At 39.7% G+C, this 18,977-nt stretch overlaps 1 protein-coding gene across 1 annotated transcript in view; it reads left to right on the top strand.

Moving 5' to 3' along the window:
* The first annotated feature begins 395 nt into the window (after nucleotides 1-395).
* LOC130298046 (zinc finger protein 154-like) overlaps nucleotides 396-18,977 on the top strand; it is a 42,228-nt gene continuing 23,646 nt past the window's right edge. The window contains exon 1 of the mRNA XM_056550930.1: nucleotides 396-647. The gene's annotated coding sequence lies outside the window, so the exon portion shown is untranslated. The remainder of the gene's footprint in view (nucleotides 648-18,977) is intronic.

Below are 18,977 nucleotides of genomic sequence, written 5' to 3' on the forward strand. Positions count from 1 at the left end.
TACACATCCTCACTTATTATATATATTATACAGGGATCACATCATATATCACATACACATCCTCACTTATTATATATATCATACAGGGATCACATCATATATCACATACACATCCTCACTTATTATATATATCATACAGGGATCACATCATATATCACATACACATCCTCACTTATTATATATATTATACAGGGATCACATCATATATCACATACACATCCTCACTTATTATATATATCATACAGGGATCACATCATATATCACATACACATCCTCACTTATTATATATATATCATACAGGGATCACATCATATATCACATACACATCCTCACTTATTAGATTTATTACCTCAGCCGACACCTTTCCTCTTCAGCGCCGTTCAATCCGGTCACATGATCTTCCTCACAGGTCCTACAGCCACATTCTTTCCTGCTCTGCTGAGCTCCACCCACTGCTGTCATGTGACCATTCTCCCAGGTCCTACAACTGCATTCTTTTGCGGTCCGTGGACTTCCTCCTCTTACAGTACTGAGCTCCGCCCCCACATGTACTGGTCACATGACTGTGACATCATCACAGGTCCTGCACCTCTCCCTTCTATCCTTATCTTCAGTTATTCTTCGGAAGAAAAACACCCAAAAATCAGGTAATAAAATCCGGTAATTAATATCCATTATATACCCCTGTAATATACATTATATACTCCTGTAATATACATTATATACTCCTGTAATATACATTATATACCCCTGTAATACACATTATATACTCCTGTAATACACATTATATACTCCTGTAACACACATTATATACTCCTGTAATACACATTATATACCCCTGTAATACACATTATATACCCCTGTAATACACATTATATACCCCTGTAATACACATTATATACTCCTGTAACACACATTATATACTCCTGTAATACACATTATATACTCCTGTAACACACATTATATACTCCTGTAATACACATTATATACCCCTGTAATATACATTATATACCCCTGTAATACACATTATATACTCCTGTAATACACATTATATACCCCTGTAATATACATTATATACCCCTGTAATATACATTATATACTCCTGTAATATACATTATATATTCCTGTAATATACATTATATACTCCTGTAACACACATTATATACTCCTGTAACACACATTATATACTCCTGTAATACACATTATATACCCCTGTAATATACATTATATACCCCTGTAATACACATTATATACTCCTGTAACACACATTATATACTCCTGTAACACACATTATATACTCCTGTAATACCCATTATATACCCCTGTAATACACATTATATACCCCTGTAATATACATTATATACTCCTGTAATACACATTATATACTCCTGTAATACACATTATATACTCCTGTAATACACATTATATACTCCTGTAATACACATTATATACCCCTGTAATACACATTATATACCCCTGTAATACACATTATATACTCCTGTAATATACATTATATACTCCTGTAACACACATTATATACCCCTGTAATACACATTATATACTCCTGTAATACACATTATATACCCCTGTAATACACATTATATACTCCTGTAATATACATTATATACTCCTGTAACACACATTATATACTCCTGTAATACACATTATATACTCCTGTAATACACATTATATACCCCTGTAATATACATTATATACTCCTGTAACACACATTATATACCCCTGTAATACACATTATATACCCCTGTAATACACATTATATACTCCTGTAATATACATTATATACTCCTGTAACACACATTATATACTCCTGTAATACACATTATATACTCCTGTAATACACATTATATACCCCTGTAATATACATTATATACTCCTGTAACACACATTATATACCCCTGTAATACACATTATATACCCCTGTAATACACATTATATACCCCTGTAATACACATTATATACCCCTGTAATACACATTATATACCCCTGTAATACACATTATATACCCCTGTAATACACATTATATACTCCTGTAATATACATTATATACCCCTGTAATATACATTATATACTCCTGTAATACACATTATATACTCCTGTAATACACATTATATACTCCTGTAATACACATTATATACCCCTGTAATATACATTATATACTCCTGTAATATACATTATATACCCCTGTAATATACATTATATACCCCTGTAATACACATTATATACCCCTGTAATACACATTATATACCCCTGTAATACACATTATATACCCCTGTAATACACATTATATACTCCTGTAATACACATTTTCCTTATCGTCCCAAGGCAGCACACAGATGGGATATTTCATCCCCCAGTCTCCAACCTAGGACCGTCCACCTAGCAAGATAATTAAGAAATTAGCATAGTTAATTGCTGACCTGATAAGAAGCCCCTCCTACAGATCACACCTGTGTTTAAATTTGTCCTCATTCCACCAGGAGATGTTCCACCTGCTCCTTCTACCTGTGGTTTTCCCTTTGTTTTGGATGTTTCTGGACTTACAGATCTTCTGATCAGCCTTGCGGGGTCCTGGCTGCAACGCAATTAAGTGCCGGTGCAGTATCCTGGCCATGACCTGGTCTCAGAGTATATTCTGAGCTTTATGCTTTACCAGTGCGGGGTCCTGGTAATACCTGTGCCAGTGTCCTGATATGAGCCATAAGCCAGTGCGGGGTCCTGGTAATACCTGTGCCAGTGTCCTGATATGAGCCATAAGCCAGCGCGGGGTCCTGGCCGACTCATACTGGTTCCGAGATGTTCCGTGTGCCCATCGCTTATCTCAGCCCTGCGGGGTCTTGGCTGCAACTTTTTGAAGTAAGTATTTGCCAGTGCGGGGTCCTGGCTGTTCCCTGCCATCAAATTTTTCCTGCTGGTGCAGTATCCTGGCAGAGGCAGATGGCAGGGATATGACCGGTGCAAGGTCCCGGTTTGAGGTAATGATGGATGATTAAATATTTAGGTAACCAGTGCAGTATCCTGGATAAATCATTCTGAACCTTTGGCTGATGTCATATTCCAGCCCTGTTTTGCCCTTCTATTATGCTGGTGAAGTATCCTGGCTGGGCTCCCTATACCTGACTGCTGGTGAAGTATCCTGGCGTATCGGTATCTTGCTTATGCCGGTGGAGTATCCTGGCGTATCGGTACAGCTGTCTCCTTATGCCGGTGGAGTATCCTGGCGTATCGATACCTTGCTTATGCCGGTGGAGTATCCTGGCGTATCGGTACCTTGCTTATGCCGGTGGAGTATCCTGGCGTATCGGTACAGCTGTCTCCTTATGCCGGTGGAGTATCCTGGCGTATCGGTATCTTGCTTATGCCGGTGGAGTATCCTGGCGTATCGGTACCTTGCTTATGCCGGTGGAGTATCCTGGCGTATCGGTATCTTGCTTATGCCGGTGGAGTATCCTGGCGTTTCGGTACAGCTGTCTCCTTGTGCCGGTCCGGTCTGTCATCACTTCGGATGTCTGGATCTGGTCTGCTCCACAGTATATCCGGTGCTGGGTCCTGGTGAAGACTGGAAATCTCCATGAGGAGCAAATGTTTCCTACACTTGCTGGCATCAGGTATGTTTCACGCTTAGGGGTTCCCTGGCATTAATAACATTACCCATCACATGGTCCTGCCAGCAGATATGTCCTTAAACCCTTTGCAGATTTCTCTGACCAGAATTATGGCTATAGCCGCTGTATTTGCTTAAATGATGTGCACAATGGGTTTTACATTGTGTCTATCTTGCTGTTGTGCAAATCCATCATGAGAATCATGGCGACCGTCTTTTGCGCTGCATTCTGGTAAATTGTATGCAGTGACGTCGCTTCAGGAATAAAGAGAAGTATCTTATCTATACTGTTGTAAGACATTTAGACTGCATAAGGCCTGTAATGCCTGTGGATACACTATTGTTCTCTGTTGTCAGCCATACAGTCTGTATATAGCCTATAGTGCTTGTTGTTACAGACTATTGTTCTCTGTTGTCAGCCATACAGTCTGTATATAGCCTATAGTGCTTGTTGTTACAGACTATTGTTCTCTGTTGTCAGCCATACAGTCTGTATATAGCCTATAGTGCTTGTTGTTACAGACTATTGTTCTCTGTTGTCAGCCATACAGTCTGTATATAGCCTATAGTGCTTGTTGTTACAGACTATTGTTCTCTGTTGTCAGCCATCCAGTCTGTATATAGCCTATAGTGCTTGTTGTTACAGACTATTGTTCTCTGTTGTCAGCCATACAGTCTGTATATAGCCTATAGTACTTGTTGTTACAGGCTATTGTTCTCTGTTGTCAGCCATACAGTCTGTATATAGCCTGTGGTACTTGTTGTTACAGACTATTGTTCTCTGTTGTCAGCCATCCAGTCTGTATATAGCCTATAGTGCTTGTTGTTACAGGCTATTGCTCTCTGTTGTCAGCCATCCAGTCTGTATATAGCCTATAGTGCTTGTTGTTACAGACTATTGCTCTCTGTTGTCAGCCATCCAGTCTGTATATAGCCTATAGTACTTGTTGTTACAGGCTATTGTTCTCTGTGGTCAGCCATCCAGTCTGTATATATCCTATAGTACTTGTTGTTACAGGCTATTGCTCTCTGTTGTCAGCCATACAGTCTGTATATAGCCTATAGTGCTTGTTGTTACAGGCTATTGCTCTCTGTTGTCAGCCATCCAGTCTGTATATAGCCTATAGTACTTGTTGTTACAGGCTATTGTTCTCTGTTGTCAGCCATACAGTCTGTATATAGCCTATAGTACTTGTTGTTACAGACTATTGTTCTCTGTTGTCAGCCATACAGTCTGTATATATCCTATAGTGCTTGTTGTTACAGGCTATTGTTCTCTGTTGTCAGCCATACAGTCTGTATATAGCCTATAGTACTTGTTGTTACAGACTATTGCTCTCTGTTGTCAGCCATACAGTCTGTATATATCCTATAGTGCTTGTTGTTACAGGCTATTGCTCTCTGTTGTCAGCCATACAGTCTGTATATAGCCTATAGTGCTTGTTGTTACAGACTATTGTTCTCTGTTGTCAGCCATACAGTCTGTATATAGCCTATAGTGCTTGTTGTTACAGACTATTGTTCTCTGTTGTCAGCCATACAGTCTGTATATATCCTATAGTACTTGTTGTTACAGACTATTGCTCTCTGTTGTCAGCCATACAGTCTGTATATAGCCTATAGTACTTGTTGTTACAGGCTATTGTTCTCTGTTGTCAGCCATACAGTCTGTATATAGCCTATAGTACTTGTTGTTACAGGCTATTGTTCTCTGTTGTCAGCCATACAGTCTGTATATAGCCTATAGTGCTTGTTGTTACAGGCTATTGTTCTCTGTTGTCAGCCATACAGTCTGTATATAGCCTATAGTGCTTGTTGTTACAGGCTATTGCTCTCTGTTGTCAGCCATCCAGTCTGTATATAGCCTATAGTGCTTGTTGTTACAGGCTATTGTTCTCTGTTGTCAGCCATACAGTCTGTATATAGCCTATAGTACTTGTTGTTACAGGCTATTGTTCTCTGTTGTCAGCCATACAGTCTGTATATAGCCTATAGTGCTTGTTGTTACAGGCTATTGCTCTCTGTTGTCAGCCATACAGTCTGTATATAGCCTATAGTGCTTGTTGTTACAGGCTATTGCTCTCTGTTGTCAGCCATCCAGTCTGTATATGGCCTATAGTGCTTGTTGTTACAGGCTATTGTTCTCTGTTGTCAGCCATACAGTCTGTATATAGCCTATAGTACTTGTTGTTACAGGCTATTGTTCTCTGTTGTCAGCCATACAGTCTGTATATATCCTATAGTACTTGTTGTTACAGGCTATTGTTCTCTGTTGTCAGCCATCCAGTCTGTATATAGCCTATAGTGCTTGTTGTTACAGACTATTGCTCTCTGTTGTCAGCCATCCAGTCTGTATATAGCCTATAGTACTTGTTGTTACAGGCTATTGCTCTCTGTTGTCAGCCATCCAGTCTGTATATAGCCTATAGTACTTGTTGTTACAGGCTATTGTTCTCTGTTGTCAGCCATACAGTCTGTATATAGCCTATAGTGCTTGTTGTTACAGGCTATTGTTCTCTGTTGTCAGCCATACAGTCTGTATATAGCCTATAGTACTTGTTGTTACAGGCTATTGTTCTCTGTTGTCAGCCATACAGTCTGTATATAGCCTATAGTACTTGTTGTTACAGGCTATTGTTCTCTGTTGTCAGCCATCCAGTCTGTATATAGCCTATAGTGCTTGTTGTTACAGGCTATTGTTCTCTGTTGTCAGCCATACAGTCTGTATATAGCCTATAGTACTTGTTGTTACAGGCTATTGTTCTCTGTTGTCAGCCATACAGTCTGTATATATCCTATAGTACTTGTTGTTACAGGCTATTGTTCTCTGTTGTCAGCCATCCAGTCTGTATATAGCCTATAGTGCTTGTTGTTACAGGCTATTGTTCTCTGTTGTCAGCCATCCAGTCTGTATATAGCCTATAGTACTTGTTGTTACAGGCTATTGCTCTCTGTTGTCAGCCATACAGTCTGTATATAGCCTATAGTGCTTGTTGTTACAGACTATTGTTCTCTGTTGTCAGCCATACAGTCTGTATATAGCCTATAGTGCTTGTTGTTACAGGCTATTGCTCTCTGTTGTCAGCCATACAGTCTGTATATAGCCTATAGTGCTTGTTGTTACAGACTATTGTTCTCTGTTGTCAGCCATCCAGTCTGTATATAGCCTATAGTACTTGTTGTTACAGGCTATTGTTCTCTGTTGTCAGCCATACAGTCTGTATATAGCCTATAGTACTTGTTGTTACAGGCTATTGTTCTCTGTTGTCAGCCATACAGTCTGTATATAGCCTATAGTACTTGTTGTTACAGGCTATTGTTCTCTGTTGTCAGCCATCCAGTCTGTATATAGCCTATAGTGCTTGTTGTTACAGGCTATTGTTCTCTGTTGTCAGCCATACAGTCTGTATATAGCCTATAGTGCTTGTTGTTACAGACTATTGTTCTCTGTTGTCAGCCATACAGTCTGTATATAGCCTATAGTGCTTGTTGTTACAGACTATTGCTCTCTGTTGTCAGCCATACAGTCTGTATATATCCTATAGTACTTGTTGTTACAGGCTATTGTTCTCTGTTGTCAGCCATACAGTCTGTATATGGCCTATAGTGCTTGTTGTTACAGGCTATTGCTCTCTGTTGTCAGCCATACAGTCTGTATATAGCCTATAGTGCTTGTTGTTACAGACTATTGTTCTCTGTTGTCAGCCATACAGTCTGTATATAGCCTATAGTGCTTGTTGTTACAGACTATTGTTCTCTGTTGTCAGCCATACAGTCTGTATATAGCCTATAGTGCTTGTTGTTACAGGCTATTGCTCTCTGTTGTCAGCCATACAGTCTGTATATAGCCTATAGTACTTGTTGTTACAGACTATTGTTCTCTGTTGTCAGCCATCCAGTCTGTATATAGCCTATAGTGCTTGTTGTTACAGGCTATTGTTCTCTGTTGTCAGCCATACAGTCTGTATAAAGCCTATAGTACTTGTTGTTACAGACTATTGTTCTCTGTTGTCAGCCATACAGTCTGTATATATCCTATAGTGCTTGTTGTTACAGGCTATTGTTCTCTGTTGTCAGCCATCCAGTCTGTATATAGCCTATAGTGCTTGTTGTTACAGACTATTGTTCTCTGTTGTCAGCCATACAGTCTGTATATATCCTATAGTGCTTGTTGTTACAGGCTATTGTTCTCTGTTGTCAGCCATACAGTCTGTATATAGCCTATAGTGCTTGTTGTTACAGGCTATTGTTCTCTGTTGTCAGCCATACAGTCTGTATATATCCTATAGTACTTGTTGTTACAGACTATTGTTCTCTGTTGTCAGCCATACAGTCTGTATATATCCTATAGTACTTGTTGTTACAGGCTATTGTTCTCTGTTGTCAGCCATCCAGTCTGTATATAGCCTATAGTACTTGTTGTTACAGGCTATTGTTCTCTGTTGTCAGCCATCCAGTCTGTATATAGCCTATAGTACTTGTTGTTACAGGCTATTGTTCTCTGTTGTCAGCCATCCAGTCTGTATATAGCCTATAGTGCTTGTTGTTACAGACTATTGTTCTCTGTTGTCAGCCATCCAATCTGTATATAGCCTATAGTACTTGTTGTTACAGGCTATTGCTCTCTGTTGTCAGCCATCCAGTCTGTATATATCCTATAGTACTTGTTGTTACAGACTATTGTTCTCTGTTGTCAGCCATACAGTCTGTATATAGCCTATAGTGCTTGTTGTTACAGGCTATTGTTCTCTGTGGTCAGCCATCCAGTCTGTATATATCCTATAGTGCTTGTTGTTACAGGCTATTGTTCTCTGTTGTCAGCCATCCAGTCTGTATATAGCCTATAGTGCTTGTTGTTACAGACTATTGTTCTCTGTTGTCAGTCATCCAGTCTGTATATATCCTATAGTGCTTGTTGTTACAGGCTATTGTTCTCTGTTGTCAGCCATACAGTCTGTATATATCCTATAGTGCTTGTTGTTACAGGCTATTGTTCTCTGTTGTCAGCCATACAGTCTGTATATAGCCTATAGTGCTTGTTGTTACAGGCTATTGTTCTCTGTTGTCAGCCATACAGTCTGTATATAGCCTATAGTGCTTGTTGTTACAGGCTATTGTTCTCTGTTGTCAGCCATACAGTCTGTATATATCCTATAGTGCTTGTTGTTACAGGCTATTGTTCTCTGTTGTCAGCCATACAGTCTGTATATGGCCTATAGTGCTTGTTGTTACAGACTATTGTTCTCTGTTGTCAGCCATACAGTCTGTATATAGCCTATAGTGCTTGTTGTTACAGGCTATTGTTCTCTGTTGTCAGCCATACAGTCTGTATATAGCCTATAGTGCTTGTTGTTACAGACTATTGTTCTCTGTTGTCAGCCATACAGTCTGTATATGGCCTATAGTGCTTGTTGTTACAGGCTATTGCTCTCTGTTGTCAGCCATACAGTCTGTATATAGCCTATAGTGCTTGTTGTTACAGGCTATTGTTCTCTGTTGTCAGCCATACAGTCTGTATATATCCTATAGTGCTTGTTGTTACAGGCTATTGTTCTCTGTTGTCAGCCATCCAGTCTGTATATGGCCTATAGTGCTTGTTGTTACAGGCTATTGTTCTCTGTTGTCAGCCATCCAGTCTGTATATAGCCTATAGTGCTTGTTGTTACAGGCTATTGCTCTCTGTTGTCAGCCATCCAGTCTGTATATAGCCTATAGTGCTTGTTGTTACAGGCTATTGCTCTCTGTTGTCAGCCATCCAGTCTGTATATAGCCTATAGTGCTTGTTGTTACAGGCTATTGCTCTCTGTTGTCAGCCATCCAGTCTGTATATAGCCTATAGTGCTTGTTGTTACAGGCTATTGCTCTCTGTTGTCAGCCATCCAGTCTGTATATAGCCTATAGTACTTGTTGTTACAGACTATTGTTCTCTGTTGTCAGCCATACAGTCTGTATATATCCTATAGTGCTTGTTGTTACAGGCTATTGTTCTCTGTTGTCAGCCATCCAGTCTGTATATATCCTATAGTACTTGTTGTTACAGACTATTGTTCTCTGTTGTCAGCCATACAGTCTGTATATATCCTATAGTACTTGTTGTTACAGGCTATTGTTCTCTGTTGTCAGCCATCCAGTCTGTATATAGCCTATAGTGCTTGTTGTTACAGGCTATTGTTCTCTGTTGTCAGCCATACAGTCTGTATATAGCCTATAGTGCTTGTTGTTACAGGCTATTGTTCTCTGTTGTCAGCCATCCAGTCTGTATATAGCCTATAGTGCTTGTTGTTACAGGCTATTGTTCTCTGTTGTCAGCCATCCAGTCTGTATATAGCCTATAGTGCTTGTTGTTACAGGCTATTGTTCTCTGTTGTCAGCCATCCAGTCTGTATATAGCCTATAGTGCTTGTTGTTACAGGCTATTGTTCTCTGTTGTCAGCCATACAGTCTGTATATAGCCTATAGTGCTTGTTGTTACAGGCTATTGTTCTCTGTTGTCAGCCATCCAGTCTGTATATGGCCTATAGTGCTTGTTGTTACAGGCTATTGTTCTCTGTTGTCAGCCATACAGTCTGTATATAGCCTATAGTGCTTGTTGTTACAGGCTATTGTTCTCTGTTGTCAGCCATCCAGTCTGTATATAGCCTATAGTGCTTGTTGTTACAGGCTATTGTTCTCTGTTGTCAGCCATACAGTCTGTATATAGCCTATAGTGCTTGTTGTTACAGGCTATTGTTCTCTGTTGTCAGCCATACAGTCTGTATATATCCTATAGTGCTTGTTGTTACAGACTATTGCTCTCTGTTGTCAGCCATACAGTCTGTATATAGCCTATAGTACTTGTTGTTACAGACTATTGTTCTCTGTTGTCAGCCATACAGTCTGTATATAGCCTATAGTACTTGTTGTTACAGGCTATTGTTCTCTGTTGTCAGCCATCCAGTCTGTATATATCCTATAGTACTTGTTGTTACAGACTATTGTTCTCTGTTGTCAGCCATACAGTCTGTATATAGCCTATAGTGCTTGTTGTTACAGGCTATTGTTCTCTGTTGTCAGCCATCCAGTCTGTATATATCCTATAGTACTTGTTGTTACAGACTATTGTTCTCTGTTGTCAGCCATACAGTCTGTATATAGCCTATAGTGCTTGTTGTTACAGACTATTGTTCTCTGTTGTCAGCCATACAGTCTGTATATATCCTATAGTGCTTGTTGTTACAGACTATTGCTCTCTGTTGTCAGCCATCCAGTCTGTATATAGCCTATAGTGCTTGTTGTTACAGGCTATTGTTCTCTGTTGTCAGCCATCCAGTCTGTATATAGCCTATAGTACTTGTTGTTACAGGCTATTGCTCTCTGTTGTCAGCCATCCAGTCTGTATATAGCCTATAGTGCTTGTTGTTACAGACTATTGTTCTCTGTTGTCAGCCATCCAGTCTGTATATAGCCTATAGTGCTTGTTGTTACAGACTATTGTTCTCTGTTGTCAGCCATACAGTCTGTATATGGCCTATAGTACTTGTTGTTACAGACTATTGTTCTCTGTTGTCAGCCATACAGTCTGTATATAGCCTATAGTGCTTGTTGTTACAGACTATTGCTCTCTGTTGTCAGCCATCCAGTCTGTATATAGCCTATAGTGCTTGTTGTTACAGACTATTGCTCTCTGTTGTCAGCCATACAGTCTGTATATAGCCTATAGTGCTTGTTGTTACAGGCTATTGTTCTCTGTTGTCAGCCATCCAGTCTGTATATAGCCTATAGTGCTTGTTGTTACAGGCTATTGTTCTCTGTTGTCAGCCATCCAGTCTGTATATAGCCTATAGTACTTGTTGTTACAGGCTATTGTTCTCTGTTGTCAGCCATACAGTCTGTATATAGCCTATAGTACTTGTTGTTACAGGCTATTGTTCTCTGTTGTCAGCCATCCAGTCTGTGTATAGCCTATAGTGCTTGTTGTTACAGGCTATTGTTCTCTGTTGTCAGCCATCCAGTCTGTATATAGCCTATAGTGCTTGTTGTTACAGGCTATTGTTCTCTGTTGTCAGCCATCCAGTCTGTATATAGCCTATAGTACTTGTTGTTACAGGCTATTGTTCTCTGTTGTCAGCCATCCAGTCTGTGTATAGCCTATAGTGCTTGTTGTTACAGGCTATTGTTCTCTGTTGTCAGCCATACAGTCTGTATATAGCCTATAGTGCTTGTTGTTACAGACTATTGTTCTCTGTTGTCAGCCATACAGTCTGTATATAGCCTATAGTGCTTGTTGTTACAGACTATTGTTCTCTGTTGTCAGCCATACAGTCTGTATATAGCCTATAGTGCTTGTTGTTACAGGCTATTGTTCTCTGTTGTCAGCCATACAGTCTGTATATAGCCTATAGTGCTTGTTGTTACAGGCTATTGCTCTCTGTTGTCAGCCATACAGTCTGTATATATCCTATAGTGCTTGTTGTTACAGGCTATTGTTCTCTGTTGTCAGCCATACAGTCTGTATATATCCTATAGTGCTTGTTGTTACAGGCTATTGTTCTCTGTTGTCAGCCATACAGTCTGTATATAGCCTATAGTACTTGTTGTTACAGGCTATTGCTCTCTGTTGTCAGCCATACAGTCTGTATATATCCTATAGTGCTTGTTGTTACAGGCTATTGTTCTCTGTTGTCAGCCATACAGTCTGTATATATCCTATAGTGCTTGTTGTTACAGGCTATTGTTCTCTGTTGTCAGCCATCCAGTCTGTATATAGCCTATAGTGCTTGTTGTTACAGACTATTGTTCTCTGTTGTCAGCCATACAGTCTGTATATAGCCTATAGTGCTTGTTGTTACAGGCTATTGCTCTCTGTTGTCAGCCATACAGTCTGTATATAGCCTATAGTGCTTGTTGTTACAGACTATTGTTCTCTGTTGTCAGCCATACAGTCTGTATATATCCTATAGTGCTTGTTGTTACAGACTATTGTTCTCTGTTGTCAGCCATACAGTCTGTATATATCCTATAGTGCTTGTTGTTACAGGCTATTGCTCTCTGTTGTCAGCCATACAGTCTGTATATAGCCTATAGTACTTGTTGTTACAGGCTATTGTTCTCTGTTGTCAGCCATCCAGTCTGTATATAGCCTATAGTGCTTGTTGTTACAGACTATTGTTCTCTGTTGTCAGCCATCCAGTCTGTATATAGCCTATAGTACTTGTTGTTACAGGCTATTGTTCTCTGTTGTCAGCCATCCAGTCTGTATATAGCCTATAGTGCTTGTTGTTACAGACTATTGCTCTCTGTTGTCAGCCATCCAGTCTGTATATGGCCTATAGTGCTTGTTGTTACAGACTATTGTTCTCTGTTGTCAGCCATACAGTCTGTATATGGCCTATAGTACTTGTTGTTACAGACTATTGTTCTCTGTTGTCAGCCATCCAGTCTGTATATAGCCTATAGTGCTTGTTGTTACAGGCTATTGTTCTCTGTTGTCAGCCATACAGTCTGTATATAGCCTATAGTGCTTGTTGTTACAGACTATTGTTCTCTGTTGTCAGCCATACAGTCTGTATATAGCCTATAGTGCTTGTTGTTACAGGCTATTGCTCTCTGTTGTCAGCCATACAGTCTGTATATAGCCTATAGTGCTTGTTGTTACAGACTATTGTTCTCTGTTGTCAGCCATACAGTCTGTATATATCCTATAGTGCTTGTTGTTACAGGCTATTGCTCTCTGTTGTCAGCCATACAGTCTGTATATAGCCTATAGTACTTGTTGTTACAGGCTATTGTTCTCTGTTGTCAGCCATCCAGTCTGTATATAGCCTATAGTGCTTGTTGTTACAGACTATTGTTCTCTGTTGTCAGCCATCCAGTCTGTATATAGCCTATAGTACTTGTTGTTACAGGCTATTGTTCTCTGTTGTCAGCCATCCAGTCTGTATATAGCCTATAGTGCTTGTTGTTACAGACTATTGCTCTCTGTTGTCAGCCATCCAGTCTGTATATGGCCTATAGTGCTTGTTGTTACAGACTATTGTTCTCTGTTGTCAGCCATACAGTCTGTATATGGCCTATAGTACTTGTTGTTACAGACTATTGTTCTCTGTTGTCAGCCATCCAGTCTGTATATAGCCTATAGTGCTTGTTGTTACAGACTATTGCTCTCTGTTGTCAGCCATACAGTCTGTATATAGCCTATAGTGCTTGTTGTTACAGACTATTGCTCTCTGTTGTCAGCCATCCAGTATGTATATAGCCTATAGTGCTTGTTGTTACAGGCTATTGTTCTCTGTTGTCAGCCATCCAGTCTGTATATAGCCTATAGTGCTTGTTGTTACAGGCTATTGTTCTCTGTTGTCAGCCATCCAGTCTGTATATAGCCTATAGTGCTTGTTGTTACAGGCTATTGTTCTCTGTTGTCAGCCATACAGTCTGTATATAGCCTATAGTGCTTGTTGTTACAGACTATTGCTCTCTGTTGTCAGCCATCCAGTCTGTATATAGCCTATAGTGCTTGTTGTTACAGACTATTGCTCTCTGTTGTCAGCCATCCAGTCTGTATATAGCCTATAGTGCTTGTTGTTACAGGCTATTGTTCTCTGTTGTCAGCCATCCAGTCTGTATATAGCCTATAGTGCTTGTTGTTACAGACTATTGTTCTCTGTTGTCAGCCATACAGTCTGTATATAGCCTATAGTGCTTGTTGTTACAGACTATTGTTCTCTGTTGTCAGCCATCCAGTCTGTATATAGCCTATAGTGCTTGTTGTTACAGACTATTGTTCTCTGTTGTCAGCCATACAGTCTGTATATAGCCTATAGTGCTTGTTGTTACAGACTATTGTTCTCTGTTGTCAGCCATACAGTCTGTATATAGCCTATAGTGCTTGTTGTTACAGACTATTGTTCTCTGTTGTCAGCCATCCAGTCTGTATATATCCTATAGTGCTTGTTGTTACAGGCTATTGTTCTCTGTTGTCAGCCATACAGTCTGTATATAGCCTATAGTGCTTGTTGTTACAGACTATTGTTCTCTGTTGTCAGCCATCCAGTCTGTATATATCCTATAGTGCTTGTTGTTACAGGCTATTGTTCTCTGTTGTCAGCCATACAGTCTGTATATAGCCTATAGTACTTGTTGTTACAGACTATTGTTCTCTGTTGTCAGCCATCCAGTCTGTATATAGCCTATAGTACTTGTTGTTACAGGCTATTGTTCTCTGTTGTCAGCCATACAGTCTGTATATATCCTATAGTGCTTGTTGTTACAGACTATTGTTCTCTGTTGTCAGCCATACAGTCTGTATATAGCCTATAGTGCTTGTTGTTACAGGCTATTGTTCTCTGTTGTCAGCCATACAGTCTGTATATAGCCTATAGTACTTGTTGTTACAGGCTATTGTTCTCTGTTGTCAGCCATCCAGTCTGTATATAGCCTATAGTACTTGTTGTTACAGACTATTGTTCTCTGTTGTCAGCCATCCAGTCTGTATATAGCCTATAGTACTTGTTGTTACAGGCTATTGTTCTCTGTTGTCAGCCATCCAGTCTGTATATAGCCTATAGTGCTTGTTGTTACAGACTATTGTTCTCTGTTGTCAGCCATACAGTCTGTATATAGCCTATAGTGCTTGTTGTTACAGACTATTGTTCTCTGTTGTCAGCCATACAGTCTGTATATAGCCTATAGTGCTTGTTGTTACAGACTATTGTTCTCTGTTGTCAGCCATCCAGTCTGTATATAGCCTATAGTGCTTGTTGTTACAGGCTATTGTTCTCTGTTGTCAGCCATACAGTCTGTATATAGCCTATAGTACTTGTTGTTACAGACTATTGTTCTCTGTTGTCAGCCATCCAGTCTGTATAAAGCCTATAGTGCTTGTTGTTACAGGCTATTGTTCTCTGTTGTCAGCCATACAGTCTGTATATAGCCTATAGTGCTTGTTGTTACAGGCTATTGTTCTCTGTTGTCAGCCATCCAGTCTGTATAAAGCCTATAGTGCTTGTTGTTACAGGCTATTGTTCTCTGTTGTCAGCCATCCAGTCTGTATATAGCCTATAGTACTTGTTGTTACAGGCTATTGTTCTCTGTTGTCAGCCATACAGTCTGTATATATCCTATAGTACTTGTTGTTACAGACTATTGCTCTCTGTTGTCAGCCATACAGTCTGTATAAAGCCTATAGTACTTGTTGTTACAGGCTATTGCTCTCTGTTGTCAGCCATACAGTCTGTATATATCCTATAGTGCTTGTTGTTACAGACTATTGTTCTCTGTTGTCAGCCATACAGTCTGTATATAGCCTATAGTACTTGTTGTTACAGACTATTGTTCTCTGTTGTCAGCCATACAGTCTGTATATATCCTATAGTACTTGTTGTTACAGACTATTGTTCTCTGTTGTCAGCCATACAGTCTGTATATATCCTATAGTACTTGTTGTTACAGACTATTGTTCTCTGTTGTCAGCCATACAGTCTGTATATAGCCTATAGTGCTTGTTGTTACAGACTATTGTTCTCTGTTGTCAGCCATACAGTCTGTATATAGCCTATAGTGCTTGTTGTTACAGACTATTGTTCTCTGTTGTCAGCCATCCAGTCTGTATATAGCCTATAGTACTTGTTGTTACAGGCTATTGTTCTCTGTTGTCAGCCATACAGTCTGTATATATCCTATAGTGCTTGTTGTTACAGGCTATTGTTCTCTGTTGTCAGCCATACAGTCTGTATATAGCCTATAGTGCTTGTTGTTACAGGCTATTGTTCTCTGTTGTCAGCCATACAGTCTGTATATAGCCTATAGTACTTGTTGTTACAGGCTATTGTTCTCTGTTGTCAGCCATCCAGTCTGTATATAGCCTATAGTGCTTGTTGTTACAGACTATTGTTCTCTGTTGTCAGCCATCCAGTCTGTATATAGCCTATAGTACTTGTTGTTACAGGCTATTGTTCTCTGTTGTCAGCCATACAGTCTGTATATAGCCTATAGTGCTTGTTGTTACAGACTATTGCTCTCTGTTGTCAGCCATCCAGTCTGTATATAGCCTATAGTGCTTGTTGTTACAGGCTATTGCTCTCTGTTGTCAGCCATACAGTCTGTATATAGCCTATAGTGCTTGTTACAGGCTATTGTTCTCTGTTGTCAGCCATATAGTCTATATATAGCCTATAGTACTTGTTGTTACAGACTATTGTTCTCTGTTGTCAGCCATACAGTCTGTATATAGCCTATAGTACTTGTTGTTACAGGCTATTGCTCTCTGTTGTCAGCCATACAGTCTGTATATAGCCTATAGTACTTGTTGTTACAGACTATTGTTCTCTGTTGTCAGCCATACAGTCTGTATATATCCTATAGTGCTTGTTGTTACAGACTATTGTTCTCTGTTGTCAGCCATACAGTCTGTATATATCCTATAGTGCTTGTTGTTACAGACTATTGTTCTCTGTTGTCAGCCATACAGTCTGTATATAGCCTGTGGTACTTGTTGTTACAGGCTATTGCTCTCTGTTGTCAGCCATACAGTCTGTATATAGCCTATAGTGCTTGTTGTTACAGGCTATTGTTCTCTGTTGTCAGCCATACAGTCTGTATATAGCCTATAGTACTTGTTGTTACAGGCTATTGTTCTCTGTTGTCAGCCATACAGTCTGTATATATCCTATAGTACTTGTTGTTACAGGCTATTGCTCTCTGTTGTCAGCCATACAGTCTGTATATATCCTATAGTGCTTGTTGTTACAGGCTATTGCTCTCTGTTGTCAGCCATACAGTCTGTATATAGCCTATAGTGCTTGTTGTTACAGGCTATTGTTCTCTGTTGTCAGCCATCCAGTCTGTATATAGCCTATAGTGCTTGTTGTTACAGGCTATTGTTCTCTGTTGTCAGCCATCCAGTCTGTATATATCCTATAGTGCTTGTTGTTACAGGCTATTGTTCTCTGTTGTCAGCCATACAGTCTGTATATAGCCTATAGTGCTTGTTGTTACAGGCTATTGTTCTCTGTTGTCAGCCATACAGTCTGTATATAGCCTATAGTGCTTGTTGTTACAGGCTATTGCTCTCTGTTGTCAGCCATACAGTCTGTATATAGCCTATAGTGCTTGTTGTTACAGGCTATTGTTCTCTGTTGTCAGCCATACAGTCTGTATATAGCCTATAGTGCTTGTTGTTACAGGCTATTGTTCTCTGTTGTCAGCCATCCAGTCTGTATATGGCCTATAGTGCTTGTTGTTACAGGCTATTGTTCTCTGTTGTCAGCCATACAGTCTGTATATAGCCTATAGTACTTGTTGTTACAGACTATTGTTCTCTGTTGTCAGCCATCCAGTCTGTATATATCCTATAGTACTTGTTGTTACAGACTATTGTTCTCTGTTGTCAGCCATACAGTCTGTATATAGCCTATAGTGCTTGTTGTTACAGGCTATTGTTCTCTGTTGTCAGCCATACAGTCTGTATATATCCTATAGTGCTTGTTGTTACAGGCTATTGTTCTCTGTTGTCAGCCATCCAGTCTGTATATAGCCTATAGTGCTTGTTGTTACAGGCTATTGCTCTCTGTTGTCAGCCATACAGTCTGTATATAGCCTATAGTACTTGTTGTTACAGGCTATTGTTCTCTGTTGTCAGCCATACAGTCTGTATATAGCCTATAGTACTTGTTGTTACAGGCTATTGCTCTCTGTTGTCAGCCATCCAGTCTGTATATAGCCTATAGTGCTTGTTGTTACAGGCTATTGCTCTCTGTTGTCAGCCATACAGTCTGTATATAGCCTATAGTACTTGTTGTTACAGGCTATTGTTCTCTGTTGTCAGCCATCCAGTCTGTATATAGCCTGTGGTACTTGTTGTTACAGGCTATTGTTCTCTGTTGTCAGCCATACAGTCTGTATATATCCTATAGTGCTTGTTGTTACAGGCTATTGTTCTCTGTTGTCAGCCATACAGTCTGTATATATCCTATAGTGCTTGTTGTTACAGACTATTGCTCTCTGTTGTCAGCCATACAGTCTGTATATAGCCTATAGTGCTTGTTGTTACAGGCTATTGCTCTCTGTTGTCAGCCATCTAGTCTGTATATAGCCTATAGTACTTGTTGTTACAGACTATTGTTCTCTGTTGTCAGCCATCCAGTCTGTATATAGCCTATAGTGCTTGTTGTTACAGACTATTGTTCTCTGTTGTCAGCCATACAGTCTGTATATAGCCTATAGTACTTGTTGTTACAGGCTATTGCTCTCTGTTGTCAGCCATCCAGTCTGTATATAGCCTATAGTGCTTGTTGTTACAGACTATTGTTCTCTGTTGTCAGCCATCCAGTCTGTATATATCCTATAGTACTTGTTGTTACAGGCTATTGTTCTCTGTTGT

This window comes from Hyla sarda (assembly GCF_029499605.1).
Source record: "Hyla sarda isolate aHylSar1 chromosome 1 unlocalized genomic scaffold, aHylSar1.hap1 SUPER_1_unloc_19, whole genome shotgun sequence".
Lineage (NCBI taxonomy): Eukaryota > Metazoa > Chordata > Amphibia > Anura > Hylidae > Hyla > Hyla sarda.